This window comes from Phacochoerus africanus, unplaced genomic scaffold (assembly GCF_016906955.1).
Source record: "Phacochoerus africanus isolate WHEZ1 unplaced genomic scaffold, ROS_Pafr_v1 Scaffold_79, whole genome shotgun sequence".
In the NCBI taxonomy this organism is placed as follows: domain Eukaryota; kingdom Metazoa; phylum Chordata; class Mammalia; order Artiodactyla; family Suidae; genus Phacochoerus; species Phacochoerus africanus.
In genome coordinates this window covers 2655-9082 of record NW_025927451.1, presented here as the reverse complement: position 1 = coordinate 9082, position 6428 = coordinate 2655, and the positions used below count along the sequence as shown (strand labels likewise).

General features: G+C 46.5%; 1 pseudogene; it reads left to right on the top strand.

Annotated features, from left to right (window-relative positions):
* Positions 1 to 763: 763 nt before the first annotated feature.
* On the top strand, positions 764 to 2476 carry LOC125119349 (MLV-related proviral Env polyprotein-like; annotated as a pseudogene).
* Positions 2477 to 6428: the final 3952 nt, after the last annotated feature.

The following is a 6428-nucleotide window of genomic DNA, read 5'->3' as shown; positions in this document are numbered from 1 at the left end:
GGGAAGCCACCCAGGCGCTCACTGGGAAGTGGACTTCACTGAGGTAAAGCCGGCTAAATACGGAAACAAATATCTATTGGTTTTTGTAGACACTTTTCAGGATGGGTCGAGGCTTATCCTACTAAGAAAGAGACTTCAACCGTGGTGGCTAAAAAATATTGGAGGAAATTTTTCCGAGATTTGGAATACCTAAGGTAATAGGGTCAGACAATGGTCCAGCTTTTGTTGCCCAGGTAAGTCAAGGACTGGCCAAGATATTGGGGATTGATTGGAAACTGCATTGTGCATACAGACCCCAAAGCTCAGGACAGGTAGAGAGGATGAATAGAACCATAAAGAGACCCTTACCAAATTGACCACAGAGACTGGCGTTAATGATTGGATAGCTCTCCTGCCCTTTGTGCTCTTCAGGGTTAGAAACACCCCTGGTCAATTTGGGCTGACCCCCTATGAATTGCTCTATGGGGGCCCCCCCCGTTGGTAGAAATTGCCTCTGTACATAGTGCTGATGTGCTGCTTTCCCAGCCTTTGTTTTCTAGGCTCAAGGCGCTCGAGTGGGTGAGGCAGCGAGCGTGGAAACAGCTCCGGGAGGCCTACTCAGGAGAAGGAGACTTGCAGGTTCCACATCGCTTCCAAGTTGGAGATTCAGTCTATGTTAGGCGCCACCGTGCAGGAAACCTTGAAACTCGGTGGAAGGGCCCTTATCTCGTACTTTTGACCACACCAACGGCCGTGAAAGTCGAAGGAATCTCCACTTGGATCCATGCATCCCACGTTAAACCGGCGCCACCTCCTGACTCAGGGTGGAGAGCGAAAAGACTGAGAATCCCCTTAAGCTTCGCCTCCATCGCCTGGTACCTTACTCTAATAACTCCCCAGGCCAGTAGTGAACACCTTGTGGACAGCCCGACCTCCCATAAACCCTTATCTCTCACCTGGCTACTCACTGATTCCAGCACAGGTATTACTATTAACAGCACGCAAGGGGAAGCTCCCTTAGGGACCTGGTGGCCTGAGCTACATGTCTGTCTTCGATCAGTAATCCCTGGTCTTAACGACCAAGCCACACCCCCGATATACTCCGTGCTTACGGGTTTTATGTTTGTCCGGGACCCCCAAATAATGAAAAATATTGTGGAAATCCCGGGGATTTCTTTTGCAAGAAATGGAGCTGTGTAACCTCCAATGACGGGTATTGGAAATGGCCAACCTCTCGGCAAGATAGAATAAGTTTTTCTTTTGTCAGCAGTTATGTTGATAAAAACAAATTAAGGCGATATGGCACTGTGTCTGGCCATGGGGAACAGTTTGATTGGAAACAACGGATACAAAACAGGCAAGTGAGCTGCAATGTATCAGACCCAGATTACTTGAAAATAAGTTTCACCGAAAAAGGAAAACAAGAAAATATTCTAAAGTGGATAAATGGTATGTCTTGGGGGGTAGTGTACTATAGAGGCTCTGGGGGAGGAGAAGGATCTATTCTAACTATTCGCCTCAGAATAGACACTCAGGCAATATCCCCGGTTGCTAAGGTATTAGCTGAACAAGGACCTCCAATCCAAGAACAGAGGCCACCCCCTAATCCCTTTGATTTCAATACAACCTCTGAATCAGTCCCCACTGAACCTAACATCACTATTAAAACAGGACAGAGGCTCTTCAGCCTCATCCAGGGAGCTTTTCAAGCCCTTAACTCCACGAGTCCAGATGCCACATCTTCTTGCTGGCTCTGTCTAGCCTCGGGCCCACCTTACTACGAGGGCATGGCTAGAGAAGGGAAATTTGATGTGACAAAAGAACATAGAGATCAATGTGCATGGGGATCCCGAAATAAGCTTACCCTTACTGAAGTTTCTGGAAAAGGCACCTGCATAGGGAAGGTTCCCCCATCCCACCAACACCTTTGTAACCACACCGAAGCCTTTAATCGAACCTCTGAGAACCAGTATCTGGCACCCGGTTATGACAGGTGGTGGGCATGTAACACTGGATTAACCCCTTGTGTTTCTACCCTAGTTTTCAACCCAACTAGAGATTTTTGCGTCATGATCCAACTTGTCCCCCGGGTGTACTACCATCCTGATACAGCAGTCCTTGATGAATATGACTACAGATATAACCGGCAAAAAAGGGAACCCATATCCCTGACTTTAGCTGTAATGCTTGGGTTAGGGATGGCTGCAGGCGTGGGGACAGGAACGGCCGCCCTGATCACAGGACCACAGCAGCTAGACAAAGGACTTGGTGAGCTACATAGAATTATAACGGAAGACCTCCAAACCCTAGAAAAATCTGTCAGTAACATAGAGGAGTCCCTAACCTCTTTAGCTGAAGTAGTTCTACAAAACAGAAGAGGGATAGATCTGTTATTTCTAAAGGAAGGTGGGCTATGTGTAGCCTTAAAAGAGGAATGCTGTTTTTATGTGGATCATTCAGGAGCTATTAGGGACTCCATGAGTAAACTTAGAGAAAGGTTAGAAAACGTCACAAAGAAAAGAGGCTAGCCAAGGATGGTTTGAGGGATGGTTCAACAAGTCCCCATGGATGACCACCCTGCTTTCTGCTCTGATAGGACCCCTAATAATACTGCTCCTGTTGCTTACAGTTGGGCCTTGTCTAATTAATCGGTTTGTTGCCTTTGTCAGAGAACGAGTAAGTGCAGTTCAGATCATGGTACTTAGACAGCAGTACCAAGGCCTTCCGAGCCAAGGAGAAACTGACCTTTAGCCTTCCCAGTTCTAAGATTAGAACTATTAACAAGAGAAGAAGTGGGGAATGAAAGGATGAAAATGCAGCTTAACCCTCCCAGAACCCAGGAAGTTAATAAAAAGCTCTACATGCCCTCGAATTCTGGACCCTGTTCCCCAGGTAAAAGACCACACTTCTTGCTATTTTAGGGCTTGTTCTCTGTTCTGTACAAAACTATGTGGAGGATAAAAGAAAAAGAAAGAAAAAACCAAAAAAACAAAAATAGGCACCTGAGTACGCGCCTCTAGGCAGGAAACTCCTTGAAACTGCTTGAGATAACGGGAAAAAGGGTCTCTAACTGATTGTTTGGCCTCTGTAAAGCCGCTTGCATAAGATGAAAGGAGGGGAAGTTAATCGCTAAACCGACCCCAGTAAGATCGGCTGTGCCATAAAATGTTAAATATCCTGGTAAACATATCTTGGTGACATATGTCTCCCCCGCCCAGGAACAAGCCCAAACACCTAACTCCAGAACAATTTACAACTAATCGGTCCAGGAAGCACAGGCTCGCGAAGTTTTACAATGATTAGTTTGTGATATTTGTGAAGTGCGGGCTTTGCTGTGAACCCCGGGCTTTGTTGTGAATCCCATAAAAACTATCTTGACCCCGCACTCGGGGCCGCAGTCCTCTACCCCTGCGTGGTGTACGACTGTGGGCCCCAGCGCGCTTGGAATAAAAATCCTCTTGCTGTTTGCATCAAGACCGCTTCTCGTGAGTGATTTGGGGAGTCGCCTCTTCCAAGAGAGGGATTTTCTTTGTACTGGCCTTTCAGTATCAGTTGTCAAGCTGGTTATTTCTTTATTTTTTCTTTTTCTTTTTTTGGTCTTTTTGCCATTTCTTGGGCCGCTACCACGGCATATGGAGGTTCCCAGGCTAGGGGTCGAATCGGAGCTGTAGCCGCCAGCCTACACCAGAGCCACAGCAACACGGGATCTGAGCCACGTCTGCAAGCTACACCAGAGCTCCCGGCAATGCTAGATCGTTAACCCACTGAGCAAGGGCAGGGACCGAACCCGCAACCTCATGGCTCCTAGTCGGATTCGTTAGCCACTGTGCCACAATGGGAACTCCAAGCTGGTTATTTGGAAACCCCAGCCTGACCTGGCTTTGGATGAGGATCATATGCCTGCAGGGTGTTCTTGGAAGGTGGTAAAATGGTGCTATTTTGGTGAGCGGATGTGCTTATCCGTGCCCCTTTTCTCTCAAGAGGTCTCCTGAACCTCCATCCTTTTCTTCCCAAGTGGTCCTCTTTTTTTTTCTCTCTACCCGTGGTAGGAAGACTGGATCTAAAGCCAGGTAGGATGAATGAAGGGTGATAGATTGATATAAATAAAGCTCACATGGAGATCCCTCCTGGCTCCCTGGGTCAAAGATCTTTCTTTGTCACTCTGGTGGCTTTTGTCCCCAGAATGTCTCCAAAAGCTTCCGCGAGCGTGAAACTCACACATGCTTGTCTGGGGTCCATAAGCTAAGGAAGAAAGAGGGAATAAGAGAAAGAAAAACAGAGAAAGAAAAGAAGCAAGAGTTAATTGCATGAACGGAGGTCTAACGGGTGGAAAACCAAGAAACGAGGAAGAGTTCCAAATGTACACACACCTCATCATAAACACATAAGTTCAGGACACTAGGGAAAAGAAGAAGGCTGCCATGATCTGATGGGGTGGGAGCTGAGTGCTTGAATGGAGTGGCATGGCATCGGTTGGCATCAGGCCTCTGACAGTCTTTGAGAGAGAAATAGCCGACTTGTAAGGGCACGTTCAGGTATTTCCAGAAATTGGAGGAAGGGAACACAACCCACATAAGACCCAAGGCCAATCCACCATGGCAGCTGCTGGGCCAGAGAGAGGAGGAAAACCTGAGAGTGGCTGTGAGAGCCGATGTCCACAAGATGGCGCCAGAGTCCCTTCTGGACCGAGGTGCAGCTCCGAGACTCTGAGGAGGGGTTGATGGTGTGTTGGGGGCACACCACACCAAGCACCAAGTGGTTTGTAGTTGCTTTCTGGGCACCTGGGACTCTCTGCTGCAACATACCTCATGTCAGGCAGAGGACAAATGTGTCCATTCAGCATCCCATGTGGATCGGCAGCCTGGTTTGTGGGCAGTGTGTTTAGAATGCTTGAGGGATTCACTGGGTTTCAGAGTGCCTTGTGTTCCTCCAGAACCAGGAGCTGAGACATATAGAGCATCGGTGTTGATTCATGAGCTGGCCATTTTCAAGCCCCTGACTGTCAGGGTTTAGGTATATGGAGAGAGAAGCTGTGGCTGAAGAATGAATGGGGAAATTCGCTGGCATGAAGGCAGGCAGCAGGGCTAATCCCTGGGCTCTTTTTGCTGGAGACATCAAAGGAAATTTCCTTCTTGCCTTTCAGTATGCTCCTCTCTTTTCAGTATGGTGCCAGGGTATGGAGCCCTGATCAAACAGGTCTGATGAATTAAGCAGGGTTGATTAATATCATCAAGAATGCTCTCCATGTGTTCGCTAGTGGCTGGCTGGCTTAAGAGTCCCTCTCTCTCTTTCTCTCTCTCAGTGCTGTGGCTGTGGTAAGTGATGTGTTGGAAATCAAACCCAGGCCAGACACCACCAAAACCTCGCAGGTTGCACCGAAATAAATTTATAAATAAAAAGAGATATTGAAAGGGAGGTGCTCCATGATACAAATGTCCTTCAATACTTATATACAGTCCTACAGAACAGCTAAGGGAATTGATGGATTGATAGATAGGCAGTAATAAAGGTTTTCATGGCCCAATACCTCTGGTGGAGGAGTGTTGGATCTATGAGCCTTGGGTTGTGCAGCCATGGCATGAGAGCAATTCCTGGCCAGAGAGTATCTGCATGCAACAAATGGGCGCAGAAATAATCCATTTGTCAGTAAAAATGAATTAAAAACTAAATAGGATTATATAGGAATAAATGCATACTCCTTACATAATTACATCTGGTCGAATGTCACATGGCTAAGAAAGCTTGACATGTTCAACCGAGTCAGTCTGCCTGTTTTAATCCTTGGGAGGCAGGAGTCTGGACCAAGACACCATTCTCATGAATGCTAGCCAGTAATTGTGGGGTCTTTTCAAAATCCTTTTTATTTCAAGTATACCTGATTTAGAGTGCTATATTTCCCTTTGACAGCAAAGGGGTCTGGATCTCTATGTGTGTATGTGTTCACTTTCTCACAGTATCCTCCATCAGGTTCCAAAAGAAGAGACTAGCTATAGGTCTCATTGCTATACAGGAGGATATCCATGCTTACCCACTCCAAGTGCAAGAGTTGGCATCAATTACACCCCAATTCCCAGTCCCTCACACACTCCCCCTCCAATCTGGCAACAAGCCACCTGTTTTCCTGTCCATGAGTTTCTTTTCTGTAGAGGGGTTCTTGTGTGACTTTTGTGAGATTTAAGATAAAAGGCACATCCCGTGGTGTTTTTCTTTCTACATCATATTATCTCACGTAATCTGGGAGTTTCTAGTTCCATCTCTGTGGCTGCGTATGGCATTATTTTTTTTTGTATTTATGGCTGAAGATTATACCATTGTATATATATACACAACATCTACCTAATCCATTCATCTGTCACTGGACATTGTGCTTGTTTCCATGTCTTGGCTATTGTGAATTGTGCTGAAATGAACATATTCAGACCTTTAAATTTTTGTAAACAGTATTTTTC